This window comes from Ranitomeya variabilis, chromosome 6 (genome assembly GCF_051348905.1).
Source record: "Ranitomeya variabilis isolate aRanVar5 chromosome 6, aRanVar5.hap1, whole genome shotgun sequence".
NCBI classification, from domain to species: domain Eukaryota; kingdom Metazoa; phylum Chordata; class Amphibia; order Anura; family Dendrobatidae; genus Ranitomeya; species Ranitomeya variabilis.
The window spans coordinates 543578983-543595656 of NC_135237.1; the positions used below are offsets into that span (position 1 = coordinate 543578983).

General features: G+C 44.3%; 1 protein-coding gene across 2 annotated transcripts in view; it reads left to right on the forward strand.

Moving 5' to 3' along the window:
- The window catches only part of NSMCE2 (NSE2 SUMO ligase component of SMC5/6 complex), a 184903-nt gene that overhangs the window by 83707 nt on the left and 84522 nt on the right, over positions 1–16674 (forward strand). The window lies entirely within an intron of this gene.

Sequence of the window (16674 nt, forward strand, 5' to 3'; positions counted from 1 at the left end):
TGTAAGCCAAACCTCCGACTCCTCAATTTCCATGACACCAACTCCCAATTCCATGACTCCGACTCCCTCATACCAGGGCTGTGGAGTCGGTAAGCCAAACCTCCGACTCCTCAATTTCCATGACACCAACTCCGATTCCATGACTCCGACTCCCTCATACCAGGGCTGTGGAGTCGGTAAGCCAAACCTCCGACTCCTCAATTTCCATGACACCGACTCCACGACTCCGACTCCCTCATACCAGGGCTGTGGAATCGGTAAGTCAAACCTCTGACTCCTCAATTTCCATGACACCGACTCCCTCATACCAGGGCTGTGGAGTCGGTAAGCCAAACCTCCGACTCCTCAATTTCCATGACACCGACTCCCTCATACCAGGGCTGTGGAATCGGTAAGTCAAACCTCTGACTCCGACTCCTCAATTTCCATGACACCGACTCCAACTCCACGACTCCGACTCCCTCATACCAGGGCTGTGGAGTTGGTAAGCCAAACCTCCGACTCCTCAATTTCCATGACACCGACTCCGACTCCACAGCCCTGAGAAACGTAGCTGCTGAGGCCAGTGGTTGACAGTGGGTGATTTAAAGGGTAAGTATTTGTATAAGCCCCTTTACCGATTGCTTGAATTGTTTATGCTCCTATAAAAGAACTATAGATTTATAGGTCATATATTCTTTTCAAGGGGGCGTCAGCATAGTGTCCAGGAGCATTTACTGACATTGACCAATCCTAGGCAGGAGGCGTCATACAGGGGCAAAAATGACTAAGCTTTCTCCTGTTTCCTCCTACATCTACAGTTATTACATACAGAAGAGAAGAGCAGTGCGATGTCTGATTACAAACACCATAGCTCCCAGCCGTCCTGGGCCTAGCGGGACAGTCCCGATTTGGGGAAAATGTCCCAGGAAGTCAGGGCAATGTCCCGACTTACACTCATTGTGCGATGTCTCTTCTTCTTCAGTCTTCACTACGTGTTAATTTTTGCTTAGTTCCTACCCCTCCCCTGAATCTGACGTTGGCCCGATGTCTCTCTGCTATCTTCATACTTACATTAATTTAGATAACTCATTCATCTTATTTTCTTGAAGTGTGATTTTGACAGGTTTTGAACCCCCAACCTGTATCATTAAAGGTAGCAGCAAAAGCTAGGCGTCACAGGCTGCACTGTCCAGGAGAGGAGAATTTTCTCTGCGTGAATGTGCACTGTATTTTGCTTCATTACAGGCAGACTGTACTGGTACATAGAGATACATCTCTGTATAGCACTGCATTTCTTTTTACCTTTGTTCTAGAGGGTAAATAAAAGTCAAGAGATTTTTTTTCCTTTTATAAAGTTTCTAAAATAATTATATTTTTAATGTTCTTTTTTTAAATAAAACATCTTAGTTCAGCAAATAACAGAGATAATTGGTATCCTGGTAATCGTAACAACCCGTACAATACAGTGAAAAGATGATTTACATTGATTGGAAAATGACGTAAAAAAAACAACGTGATTATTTTCTCTATTAACCCAACAAAGAAATGTAAATTAAATGTTACCCATATTTTCTCTTCATGTGCTTTCCTTCTTATCCACAACCAGTTTTCTCTGCCCTCTCTGAGAACATAAATGCTTTCTCCCCTCTCCATTCTGAAGAGCTATGTGTATAACCTCATCATTAATGCTTTCTTTTAACACTGTGAGAAGGAAGGGGAGAATTTTAACATCCAAAATATGAGAATAAAAAAAAAATATATAAAAGTTTGTCCAAACCGTAAAAGGTTAATAATATCCATCCCACAGCCAAAATGTCAGTGTGTGTGTGTGTTGTGTGATCACACATTGCTGCGGCTCAGGGCCGATGTTTTATCTACTTCCTGAGATGTTTATTCTCTGAAAGCCACGGAAACGTGAAAGGAAGAAATTCTATAAATAAGGGAGGAAAACGATGTTCAGCAATTAGCGGGAAAAAATGCATATTAAAAATAGAAAGCACACACTTTCCAAAGAGCTACCTTGGGGTGCGTTGGTTGTCGTGACTGCAGGTACCTGCCATTATCATGCCACTTCCATCAACAATAGAGAGCGACATGTGAGAGGTTACAGCGCAGACAGAGGCGTGCGGGGGCCGACCACCAGCCCCCAACATGCTCCACTGCACCCGCCAACTGCGGGAATAGAATAATGCTGCAAAAATAATAATATGCTGATTATGAAGTGTGTGCCGTGCCGTGTGCCCGCAATTAGGACTCGCTTGTCATCTACTCGCAGTGGGGTAGGTGAAGAAATCGCACTTAAAGGAACTTACACCTTACTTAGATAAACGGCGGATCTATGGATAGATTGATAGATGTACAGATAGATAATGACGGATAGGTAGGTGGATGGATGATGGATGGCTGGGTGGATTGATGAGTAGATGGATGGATGGGTAGATGGGTGTATGGTTGGATAGGTTGATGGATGGTAGATGGATGTACAAATGTATGTACAGATAGATTGATAAATGTACTGATGGATGGATGGATGGATGGATGGATAATGATGGATTGATGTATGGATGGATGTACAGATGGATGAATGTACGGATGGATGGATCATGATGGATTGATGGATGTATGGATGGATGGATGTACAGATAGATGGATGGATGTACGGATGTATGGATGGATGGATGGATGTACAGATAGATGGATGGATGTACGGATGGATGGATGGATGTACGGATGGATGAATGTACGGATGGATGGATGGATCATGATGGATTGATGTATGGATGGATGGATGTACAGATGGATGGATCATGATGGATTAATGTATGGATGGATGTACAGATGGATGAATGTACGGATGGATGAATAATGATGGATTGATGTATGGATGGATGTACAGATGAATGAATGTACGGATGGATGGATGTATAGATGGAGGGATGGATAATGATGGATTGATGTATGGATGGATGTCCGGATGGATGGATGTCCGGATGGATGGATAATGATGGATTGATGTATGGATGGATGGATGGATAATGATGGATGGGTAGATGGATGGACGGACGGATGGATGTTCAGATGGATGCAGCATGGTGGCTCAGTGGTTAGCACTGCAGCCTTGCAGCACTGGAGTCCTGGGTTCAAATCCCACCAAGGACAACATCTGGAAGGAGTTTGTATGTTCTCCCCGTGTTTGTGTGGGTTTCCTCCAGGTTCTCTGGTTTCCTCCTACAGTCCAAAGACATACTGAGAGGCGTGTATAGGATAGATGATAGATAAGGCGCAGATAGGTATAAGATCACCTCTAATCGATGCATAGATACCTGCATGAAATGGATGGATAGGAGAGATTTCTATTGATCTCTTTCATATCTATTTCTCTATCTACAAAAAACTAGATCAGTCAGTACTAAATAATGAAGATGTCGTCACTGACCCATCTGAAAACAGGGTCTTTATTAGGGGTCAGTAAGGGCGTCTTCATTTGCCGCCTCTTTTATGTTCTTGGAGAGATTACGGACTCGGAGGCTGTCGACCATCTTTCCATACTTAGAGTATGTCTATAGTGACCACCACTGGATGCGCAAATTTTCCCCGTCTCTGTGATCTTTGTGTCTTTTCATCTGTCATTTTGTCGAGCTGCTGTATTTATAGAGATGTTTATTCTGCTTAACCGCATGAATGGACAGAAAATTTTCAAGTATTTCATGTTTCCTGCTGCCATCTACAGAAAGTCCTGGAAATGACTGACATCTGGGGTAACATTGTCTGAGTGTTTTATTTTATTTTATTTTTTTCACATCTCTAGTATACGTCCGCACAAATCTTTTTCCCTAGGACGTATACAAGGGTCGATCGTGTGGATTTCCAAACCAAATGTCAATTTCGTTCCAATTTTTCACATCGTATGTGTATCAGATTTGTGACTATCTCATCTACTTTCCATCTAATGTATCCTGATGCGGAAATCTGTGCATAAACCTGCTAGGAATATCATCTGCAGCACTTCCTTCTCTTGCAGTTTTTGCAGCACTTCCTTCTCATTGCCAGTAAAAAAAAAATGGTGGCACGCTCCATTCGATGCACTGATAGTGTTATTCTGTACTATGTCAATATTTGGACCCTAATCTTTTATTTATTATGGGTCCTGTGGGATTGTGTCTTTTTGCCAGACCAATATTTTTCATATATTTTATTAGATATGGAAAAAAAAAAAAAAAAAAAAAAGAAGTTTAACCGAAATAATAGGAATGGAGGCCCAGGTTGAGGCGTCTCAAATCAAAGTAGACGTTCCAGTTCTCCTCCTCAGAAGGAGAGAAGACAATGAAGCGTCTTGAACATGGCGTTGAATTCAGGAGCGTGTAGACACAGTTCCCTTTCCGGAGTTGCTTTCACGCAATCTTGCACGCCACCTTAGGATTGTTTCACAGGTGGAAGCTCTTGTGTACATTCCTAGAACAAAAGCAGCCGAGGTAAGAAAAGCCGCGCAGGATGGCAACAAAAGCGTCATTCATCATCCGGACAATGTAGTGACGTAGACAGAAAGTTACACCGCAGCAGGTCACATCCGTAAACCCGCCGTCACGCGTCCGACCTATGCTAGCAAACCTATAGCAGGTACGGTAGGTGATGCTCCACCGATACTTTCCACCTTTGGCGTCTATTATCTAGACATGACCGGGCAGAGGAAGTTGGGCCGCCCACCCGCTCTTTTCATCCCCGACTTAGGAAATAACACTGCTGTTTTGACAAGAAAATTAGCAAAATAGGCACAGATTCCTCCCTAAGAACCTTAAGAGGATTAACCTGAGGAAGCAGAAAAGACTAAAGAAAATATGTTGAAAGTTCAGTGGAGAAGGTTTACGGCAAGTGTCTGCATAGTCTTCATTCTTCTTCGTAAATAGCCGAGGCTTAGTGTAGTGACGGAAGCCTCCTGTTATAGGGAACAACGTACTTAGCAGATTTCTAGGGTCTTATCGAGATGTCTACAGGATATAAATGTTCTATTTTTCCTTTGTGAGACTGAAAGCTGGTGTAAGGAAACTTGCCCAATGGGGAAAAAAAGGTAAACATATTAGATTCTCACCCAGTCAACCAGTGCCCTATTCTGCACCGACGAGAGGCCAGATCCCAAAACAGCTGCCCACAAGATGGAGGCATTTTCTGTTCAGAAAAGACCTTTAGTTTGGCTGAGTATCCAGTCGTATGGCAAGGCTTGTTAAAGGGTTGACTAACTTATAGAGTGGCTACCTTCCATATTGTACGGTCATCGTAACAGTCATTGCATGTGATTGCCGCCTGTAAATGGTGGGTAACAAGCGCCAATCGAAATACTACTTCACCTGTTATTTTGGTATCTCTCGATACAATAGGACCTTCTCTCAATCACTTCTGCTCTTAAAGGGTTTTATTTTACGAATAATATAGATGGAAAAGCCAATTTCTACAATTCACCCTAATACCAGAATAGCTACCCCGAAATCAAGGAATATCGGCATTACAAATATGACTATTTAAGTCAAAAGGAATGACGGTGCGGACCTTATGATGAGCATGGAAGTTGTAGATGTTCTGCTAAAATAAAATTCGAAAGAGTTAGAAAAACACCATTTTTTTTTTTAGTGATGGCTTAAAGAGGACCTGTCACTGAGTCAAAAGTGGCCATTTTTGGCTCTTATTCCCATTGATCTGAGTATTCCGCTTTTTGTTTTTTAAAAATCCACCATTCTGCTCCAGAGATATGAGCCTTTTTTTTAGCTAATGCTGCTTTTTATGACCTTTGCCAAGTGGACCGTTCTCACATGGTAATAATACAGAGTAGCCTAAAGACACGCCCATGAGGAGCCTGTGAGCACCGCCCCCTCGGAAAAAGTGTTAAACAATTAGCTCTAAATAGGCCCATATTTCTAGAAAAGTGTGGTGGATTTATTTATTTATTTTTTTAAATGGAGTACTCGAGGGAGCAGCTGGAATAAAATAAGAGAGAAACTGGACATTTTTAGTCTGGTGACACCCAGTTGAGATGGGCAGTAAGACGCAGATGACTATTATTAGGATGTAAATTAGGCCGGACAGAGCACCCTGTGACTCCAGATCATTATAGTCCATGGCCACGTCAGCACATGCGTGAATCCCGTTTTGCGGGGGGTTCGGATGTTAGCCCCGACGGAGCCTAAATCTATGTGAACCATATTGGTCTTTGTTATTGTTGTTAATATTAGTATTTGAGGATAAATGGACTGATCGCGAATGATATGTGTCCATTTTTCTCAAGGTCTACTCTCTGTGCGAGCTCTGCTCTATCTCTGAGAACATGGGATGCAGCCGGATATTCTGCCGCTCTTCCGTATACACAGGACGAGAATAGAAGTAAAATAATCAATGTCAGGATCTTTACTGGAGAACGTCAGAGACTGCGCATGGAGAACTATTAATACAGCTGCTGAGAAAGCAAACAGCCCCAAGCCCTTAGGCCCTGGACCATAGATTGATTATTGGGAAGGTCACGCTCTGATCTTTCACTCCCAGTCCTGGATTTATTTCTCATCTGAACAGCGCTGGGTTATGTCCTCTGCACCAGAAGATGAGGTAAACTAGAGCTGTAATACGGTTCTCTACTTCAGGCTATTTTTTTTCTTTTTAGAAAAGTTCCTTGACAATAAGTTTGGTCCCGGAGTGTGATCCCCAGTGATCGCTTTAATCTGTGGTGGAATGTAGCAGTAAGTGTTTCCCTGCAGCGCCTCCACTGGCATGATGAAGCATTACACACAATGTCTGTGTAGTACAGGACTGGATAGGTCCTCCAAGGAGACAAATGTTTTTTTTTATAATTTCTCTCCACTTTGAAAGAGGTGAGGATCCCGACCAGAGGTCAACTGACCGGTTTCTCACATCCTTTTTTCGTGGTCTGAGTACGGATTGTGATGCACAAACTGCCCTCGAATCCACTGACCCGAACTCGACAGCCTGGTATACGTCTACAAGCCTGTCGAATTCAGGCGAGGAGACCTGCAGCCAGGCCGTACTTGAGACACAGATGTGACATGCAGGTGGATGAAGCAACCGGCAGGATACGACAACGATAAAGTTGGAGCCACTTGGATTTCATAGCAACTTGAGATGAATGACCGACACTACTGAGGTTTGCTACTCCACTTATTGTCCTTGCAACTGATGAAGATTGCGGGATGCCAAACTGGTCTAACTTCATCAGATCCTTAGACCAGAATAGGTGGGAAAGATCATTCATGGAGAACCCCTTTGAGATCCAAACAGCAGACCGGACAGGATGGTGTCGAGAAACAAGACTACCTGCTGGGGTTCCCAACATCTCTTCTGATTAATAGGCCTGACGTGTCACGCTACGACGATGAGGTCTCTCTGGACCTTCTAATCAGAAGAGGTTCCGGCAGATAGAAGATGGCTCAATAGTAGTCCTAGTCTGGTGGCCAATCACCACAGCTACAGGATCAGGGTGCTGCAAATCTTATTAGTTTTCTTAACCATTTGGGCCTGACCCACTGTTAAGATCAATGAAACATCAAAAATCTCAAACTTAGGGGATTGCTATTTTTGGGGCAAATTATTTTTGCTACAAGGATAAGCCGATCACAGATCTATCGATAGGATCCCCTCCCGGCAATCTGCTGTTATCGATGAGGAAACTTAGGAAGTGTTCAATATCCCTATTGCTCCTCCGCAGGAGAAAATAAGTATTGCACAGCTATCTGCTGCTTCCCCCACTCTTTGTGGCTGTGTTCCTCCTCTCTGGCTAATAAAGGAGCCCACCTCTCTTAGCTAAAAATGTTCTTACTGCAATAAGATTCTATTGAACTCTTCCTCTTTGTAGGGCCAACTTTTATAGGATGTTTATGTTTTTTTCACAAAGATTTTGACTTTTGGAATGTGGGTGTGCACTGGGTGAGCCACATGGGTGTATCAGAACGCCCCGATCTGCCGTACACATATGTGACCCAGCAGAGTCCGGTCAGCTTCGGCGCTTCCTTACGTAGTTGGCACATTGTTCTGGCCGTGTTTGTATTTCCAGGTTCCTCGCCTTCCTGGCGGCACCACCACTCACCGGTGTCCCTATCAGACGTAATGGGCTGATGATGACATAACGCGCAGTGTTTAGCTCTGCTCATACCACATCTGTTTCCACTTCTAACACAAAATAAAGGGCGGCTGTTGTGCGTTCTTGCTCCACACCTTTTGTCTTTGGCAGCAGGACAGCAGCGTCTATCTATGAACGGAACAGTTAAGTCACGGAGAACAATAGACGACGGCAATGCTGCCAAAATAGTGTCGCATGTTTATTCCATGCGATGTCGAAGGCCGTAACAGGTGAAAATGAGCCGACAGGTGCTAATTTAGATGGAAGCACTGACACTTACTTGCGCCTCGGTGTGTACAGTATACATGTATGGGCATTACCTGTTAGGCGAAGGTGGCATCGACTACTAAACAATGTCCGATAAAAATATTGGGGCCCATTTATTATTTGAAAGGTTTTGTTTTTTTAAAAGCGGTTGCCAGGCTTGGGGCTCATTTCTGACTGCAGACTTGTGAATCGTCGTCGGGATTCTCCAGCGAATTGCATACTTCTGGACACATTCTGACTAGACGTGTTCGGCCTTGCTCAATTCACTTCTATCGAGAGTGGTTGCCCATGTCTAGTTGGCAGGTGACCGCATGAATGCAAATCGCATACTTGTGGTCACTCGCCCGCCAGCTTTCGATGTCGGCATTGGAGAATCCTGACATTGTCCACTGGGTGCGCTGTGAGGATTCACAAATCTGCAGTCACATAAAGTGACTGCAGACTTCAGCCCCAAGACTAGAAAACCTCCTTAGAGTTACTTTTTTTTTCCTCTTCCAGTATTCGTTAACATTTCTACAAAACGCCACAGGCAGGTTTTTTTTGCAGAAAAGTAAAAAAATATATATATTTTTTCTTTTACCTATTTTTGCTCCTTTTAGAGCAAAAAAAATAATTCCACATCCCTTCTTGTATAGGAAATGAGCAAGTTAAACCATCTTCTTGGCCTGTGTCGTAACATAATGTACCTACATTAAGGCCTCCTCATACCTAATGAGTAAAAGTCCCAAATTTTCCCTAACAAATAATATCGGGAAAGATAAGAATCCTTTCATTTACAAACAGAGCGCTCAGGTATATGGGGGATTCGGAAGAGATAGTCAGTCGAGTGTAACAACTCTGCTGGCATCACGGTATGGCCTCTCATCTCTCTCACACCATCTTACCCACTGCTCCATGTCATGTTGTGTTCTGTCTGTTGTCAGCTCCATATTCTGTGCCTCTGCTCTCTGCATGCTTCCTGTCTGTGTGCATAGGGGGGCGGCACCAGAACTCTCTGGTTCCTATAGAATCAGGTGCACCTGTCTAATCTGTTCCTGACCATTTACCAAAAGGCATCCAGTATTTAGGGCAGCTCCACCCTGTGGACTGGGCCTGTGCAATGTGTGAACTCAGTTGGTGTTTTGCTTCTGAGCTGCCAGGCCTTGCTCTGTGTCTTGCCTTCTCTGAAGGCTGTTCTCTTTGCTTTGCCTTGTACCTGTCTGTCTGCCCTCCAGGAGGCTGTATATCCTGGTCCCTGTGTCTTTGTTCCAGTACCTTGTCTCATTCCATTACCTTGTCTGAACTCTGTCCCATCACTGTCTCCTTGTCTGTACTTCTTTCCGTACTGTGTCCTTACTTGTGTTTACTCTGAACCACTTTTCTACCCCTGCTCTGCACTCCTGCGATTCTGCTCCATTCCACTCTGCTGCTGCAGAATCTCTTGCTGCAGCTCCTCTCCGCATACCTTGCAGTTTCACTCTGCTCTGCTCTTGCTGCTGCAGAATCTCTTGCTGCAGCTCCTCTCCGCATACCTTGTGATTTCACTCTGCTCTTGCTGCTGCAGAATATCTTGCTGCAGCTCCTCTCCGCATACCTTGTGGTTTCGCTCTGCTCTTGCTGCTGCAGAATCTCTTTCTGCAGCTCCTCTCTGCATACCTTGCGGTTTAGCACTGCTCTTGCTGCTGCAGAATCTCTTGCTTCAGCTCCTCCCCGCATATCTTGTGTCTCTGCCGTTCCTGCCAGCCCTGTGTCTCTGCCGTTCCTGCCAGCCCTGTGTCTCTGCCGTTCCTGCCAGCCCTGTGTCTCTGCCGTTCCTGCCAGCCCTGTGTCTCTGCCGTTCCTGCCAGCCCTGTGTCTCTGCCGTTCCTGCCAGCCCTGTGTCTCTGCTGTACCTGCCAGCCCTGTGTCTCTGCCGTACCTGCCAACCCTGTGACTCTGCCGTACCTGCCAACTCTGTGACTCTGCCAACCCTGTGTCTCTGCCGTATCTGCCAGCACTTTGTCTCTGCTGTACCTGCCAGCCCTGTGTCTCTGCCGTCTCTGCCAGCCCTGTGTCTCAGCCGTACCTGGCCAGCCCTGTGTCTCTGCCGTACCTGCCAACCCTGTGACTCTGCCGTACCTGCCAACTCTGTGACTCTGCCAACCCTGTGTCTCTGCCGTATCTGCCAGCCCTGTGTCTCTGCTGTACCTGCCGGCCCTGTGTCTCTGCCATACCTGCCAGCCCTGTGTCTCTGCCAGCCCTGTGTTTCAGCCGTGCCAGCCTACTTGTCTGAATTTCAGCCGTGCTCTTCTGCCAGTCCTGCCTGATGCCCGCACCTGTCCTAGTGTTCCTGTTCTCCAAGTGGGATCAGCAGCTACAGCCAGACACCACCATGGAGTAGCACCTGGCAGCTGCCTGCCGCACAAGTCTGACCTCACCATCAGGGGCTCCAGAGAAGACCAAGGCAGCTGTCATAGTCATGCCCCTTCCAGGGTTGTTTGGTTCATGGCACAGTGGGGCCACAAACCCCCCCGAGCTCACGCCCACCAGTCAGGGCGTGAGCGTCACATCGATCTTATGATTGAAGGCTTGCTGCTCTGATCTCTCCCATACAGACCTGAAGAATTACTGCTCTCCTGTCTCTGTGTCACATGTTCAGACTGAGCAGTGTATCTGTGAATCCAGCATTTGGATGAAATAAAATACTTGCAAGGAATCAACACCTCTATTTGTCTTTTCCTTGCTTTTTCATTCTGTTCATCCTGCTCTCTCTATTCCAGCAATGTGTTATTTACTGGGCTACTTGCTTTAATTTTTATTAAATTCAATGTTTTATCAGCAGGAGATTATCGCTAGAGGGCTAGTAAACTTGCTGCCATTTAGTCTAACCCTGCTAACGCCACTGAATGGCCGCTTTCTGCCTATGCACAGTGTACACAGATAGCAGCCAATCAGTGGTGTGGGCGGGGTTATACACCCCTCAGCATTACAAGAGAAAACAATGATTGTATCAAAACTGTAGCAAGCAGCCCAGTAAGTGAAACATCGCTGGAATCGGGGTCTCTGTCGCTACATCACGCTACTTTCAAATGGAGTAGTAAAAACTTGATGACAGATTTCCTTTAAAATGATATCCACAGCAAAATTTGCGTGAAACACGGAAAATCTTCTTATTTACCAGGTCCCTACGATCAATAAATTGGGTAAGCGATGGCTTTTGGTGCCGAGGTGCAGTACCTGCGGCCTTAGGCTCTGTGTCTGGCAGAGTTCTCGGTCAGACCCTTTCCCCTTCACAATGATCAGATATTAAGCAAGGGAGGGATCACTACCTATTTGGTTCCGCCTACGAGCAGCCGGACTGTAGTGATGACCATATATATTGTCAAGCTGCTTTATAAAGTCAGCGGGCGAGTTCAGTGCCAAGGCCAGGGCCCTTCTTAAGGGGGATGTCTGTCTTCATCAGAGGACTGGGCCATTTGGGGCATTGACCGAGTCTCAGAGCTCATTTCTGGCCCGCTGCCATAAACGCCAATCCTCAGGACCCTCTCCCTCCCAATAGAAGGGGGTCCTGAGGATCTACTATAGATAAGGAAATTGGAAATACCGTACCCTTTTATCAATATTAGTGGAATATTATAATGGTCCTTGAATAAGTCCCCTGTTTGGCCTCACCATATGTTTTCCAGATTAGCCCTTATGAGAACACGTGTTAATGTTAGTGTAAGAAATCCTTTTAGTCTTACCAGATGATTTTTTTTTTTTTTAAAGAATGTTGTTTTTTCTGACATTTTTTCCAAAGGATGGGAGCCTCACCCCATCTACAGAACAAACAGGTGATTCATGCTGCACATTATAAATGCAATGAATTAGAATAGTATTATGATAAAATATGTAATAAAGTTACGTGCGCAAAGTCAGTGATTACACGTATACAATACATATATAATGTATTTATGAAATGGACAATGGCACCGTGTTCCTCCTTGTGACCGTGCCTGGTTATGAAGCTGAGCTCCAGTCACTTGCAGTACCAGACAGAGCCACAATGGACATGGATGGCGCTGTGCCAGTTATTTCAGTGCTGAGTTTTGCTAACTGTTGGGTCTGGCAATCACAGATCATAGATTTATATCCAGCAATGTCCTTATTGGAGGCCCACCAAGATAGACCTTTAACTTATCATATAGAGAGCTTTTGGCTCATTATTTGGCCGGCAGCGATCTCTCCTGGTTCTTCCATACACAGGAGCGCTTGCTCTGCTGACTAACTGTTGAATAACCTAGCCTGCTAGACTGAGAAACAGGGAGGCAGTGCTATCTGTGCCATCAATATTTACAGGAAAAAAGTCTATACCAATTTTATTTATACAGAGATTCAAGGCACCAGTGCTATCTGTGCCAGCACTATTTACAGTGAGTAAGTGCATTCTCTATCATTTACATGGAAAACTAGAGGAATAGTACTACCTGTGCCAAAACTATTTACTGGTAGGTAGATGTTTCTGTAAATAAATAATTCATATGGAAAGATAGAAAGGTAGTACTATCTGTGCCAATACTATTTACAGGTACAGAGAGGGAGCCAGTGTGATCTGTGCCAACGCTATATACAGGGAGGCCGTACTTTTTGTGCTTACATCATTTATAAACAAAAACAGGATATAGTTTATTCTACACCAATACTGTTTATATGGAAAGAAATGGAAGTAGCACTATCTGTGCCAACTATATTTATACAAGGAATCAGTATCTGTGTCGGCACTATTTACAGGTAGAGACTGGGAGGCAGTAATATCTGTGTTAGTGCTGCCTCCCTGTAACTAGTGCTAACACAGATAGTGCTGCCTCCCTGTATATAGTGCTAACACAGATAGTGCTGCCTCCCTGTATATAGTGCTAATACAGATAGTGCTGCCTCCCTGTATATAGTGCTAACACAGATAGTGCTGCCTCCCTGTATATAGTGCTAACACAGATAGTGCTGCCTCCCTGTATATAGTGCTAACACAGATAGTGCTGCCTCCCTGTATATAGTGCTAACACAGATAGTGCTGCCTCCCTGTATATAGTGCTAACACAGATAGTGCTGCCTCCCTGTATATAGTGCTAACACAGATAGTGCTGCCTCCCTGTATATAGTGCTAACACAGATAGTGCTGCCTCCCTGTATATAGTGCTAACACAGATAGTGCTGCCTCTCTGTAACTAGTGCTAATACAGATAGTGCTGCCTCCCTGTATATAGTGCTAACACAGATAGTGCTGCCTCCCTGTATATAGTGCTAACACAGATAGTGCTGCCTCCCTGTAAATAGTGCTAACACAGATAGTGCTGCCTCCCTGTAAATAGTGCTAACACAGATAGTGCTGCCTCCCTGTAAATAGTGCTAACACAGATAGTGCTGCCTCCCTGTATATAGTGCTAACACAGATAGTGCTGCCTCCCTGTAAATAGTGCTAACACAGATAGTGCTGCCTCCCTGTATATAGTGCTAACACAGATAGTGCTGCCTCCCTGTATATAGTGCTAACACAGATAGTGCTGCCTCCCTGTATATAGTGCTAACACAGATAGTGCTGCCTCCCTGTATATAGTGCTATCTGTGCCAATGCTATTTAGAGGAAGAGACAAGGAGACAATACTATCTGTGCCATGATTACTTACACATAGAGACAAGAAGACAATTCAGTTGGTGGTAACTTTATTTACACTGAGAGATACTGTATGTAGGTAGAACTATATTTTACAAGAAGATTCCTTTTTTAAGACAAGAAATGACGGGGCACAAGATTAACAAAAATACATGTGAAGATGCGCTCCTTACCCTCCGGCCTCTACTATACTGCACCCTCGTATAGGACGGGTCATACTGATATATGGTATGCGGGTATACGCCATGTCCTCCAGCCTCTCCTACAATGGTACGTTTTATTCCGCACGTTCTTCAGCTTATATAACTCGTGTCTTACAGGCAAACAAACATCATAAAGTGAGGTACATAATATGTGACTGCGGCTCTTTCCTGATATGAATATGTCCATTCATGGAATATAAATACCCCGCGGGTGAACAGGAAGCTGAAGAAGGTCTTATATAATGCACAACAAGCCGTGCGCTGTGCTGTGTACATCGTGTGACGGAGGCAAGAATAGAATAGTCACTGGAGACGACTTGAAGGCCTAATAAGTGGGGTCACACCTATGGGACGTCCACCTATCCGGAATACGGAGGTCCATTGGCCTTGGTTTCCAGCCAGAGGCTAAATGTAGATGTCTGTTCATCTACCTTGAAAACTACTACTCGTTTTGCAAAAAGCCAACCCTGACGCGGCTATGTCAACAGAAAAATTAAAAAAGGGGATGTATAAATAATCATTCTTTGACCGGAAGGGGATTTTTTCCGTTCCTTTTTAAAGAAAAATTGAAAGCATTTAATTAAGGTAAAGAAATAGAGGATATGTAAACAATCAGTGACTCAAATGTTTATTTATTTTTCAATTCCCCCCCCCCCACAAAACATTTTTTTATAGTAAGATCGAAAACATAAAATAACTTTTATAAATTTTGTATCCCCATAATGGTACCGACCCATAATGAAATTACATTTTTTTTCTATTTCCTTGCTCAAAAATCTAATAAAAGTTAATAAACTATTTGTCTCTCCAACTTATCAGGTAAGAAAACAAGCCTTATACAGCTCGGTCCACAAGAAATGAAAAGTTGCAACTTTTAGAAAACAAACACTTGTCCAAAGGCCTAGTATTGTCCGGGCTTTAGGGTTCCTTCTCACTGATGGTCCACGTGGAAAAATTTTACAGACCATAATAATGCAATATAGTGGTACAGAGCAAATTGCAAACGCGACTGAGGCCTTTTTTTCAATAAGGCCATCAGAACTGAGCCTTAGTAAATGAAGCTTTAATTAAAAAAAGAAATCATTTGACATATTTAATAGCATCACATCAGAAGTTTGGATGGGTTTGTGTCCAGGTGTTGAGACCCCTTCTGATCACTAACCTTAGCTTCTCTTCTCCGGTGGACTGGGGTTAGCCGAAACCAGGCTTATGCAATCTTTTCCAAAAGTTTTCAGTCTAACCCAAGTTTTGGTTTTCATAAAGTTTGCTGCTTCAGTTTTTATTGTGACGATTTACTTTAACTCTAGATTGTTATGATGAGCGATCAGATGAACTGGAAAAAAAGTTCAAAGTCAGTCCTTACAATTAAAATTAACTAGGCCTCAAAATCCGCCTTCAAAGAGAGAGAGAGGTTCAGTTGCAGAAGTAGAAGTAGAAGAAGACTTCACCCAGAAAGGTCTTGCAAGTGCCAGGGCCATCTCCTATAAAGGATCCGGCTATGAGATCGGTCCAATACCAGTGCAGAGCTTGCTCCGAGATGGCAGCAGGCAGGTGTCAGTATGGTGAAGAATTATGGAGGTAGTTTAGTGGTAATAACGTCAGGAAAAAAGAAACCTCTCTGGAAAGAAAACATCAGGGACAGACTGACATTGTGCAGGTATCAGACTGCAGAGGATGGTGGTAAAGTTATTTTCTCTAATAAATCCCCCTTCAGACTGGAAGAATGATTGGAGAAGAAGAGGTGAACGCCTTCAGACTGGAAGAATGATTGGAGAAGAAGAGGTGAACGCCTTCAGACTGGAAGAATGATTGGAGAAGAGGTGAACCCCTTCAGACTGGAAGAATGATTGGACAAGAAGAGGTGAACGCCTTCAGACTGGAAGAATGATTGGAGAAGAAGAAGTGAACGCCTTCAGACTGGAAGAATGATCGGAGAATAAGAGGTGAATGCCTTCAGACTGGAAGAATGATCGGAGAAGAAGAGGTGAACGCCTTCAGACTGGAAGAATGATCGGAGAAGAAGAGGTGAACGCCTTCAGACTGGAAGAATGATTGGAGAAGAAGAGGTGAACGCCTTCAGACTGGAAGAATGATCGGAGAAGAAGAGGTGAACGCCTTCAGACTGGAAGAATGATCGGAGAAGAAGAGGTGAACGCCTTCAGACTGGAAGAATGATCGGAGAAGAAGAGGTGAACGCCTTCAGACTGGAAGAATGATTGGAGAAGAGGTGAACTCCTTCACACTGGAAGAATGATTGAAGAAGAAGTGAACGCCTTCAGACTGGAAGAATGATTGGAAAAGAAGAGGTGAACGCCTTCAGACTGGAAGAATGATTGGAGAAGAAAAGGTGAACTTCAGACTGGAAGAATGATTGGAGAAGAATGAACGCCTTCAGACTGGAAGAATGATTGGAGAAGAAGAGTTGAACACTACCATGAGTCCTGTGTCTGCCAGCAGCAAAGCATCTGGAGACCAGGGCTGAGATCATGGCCTGAGACCTT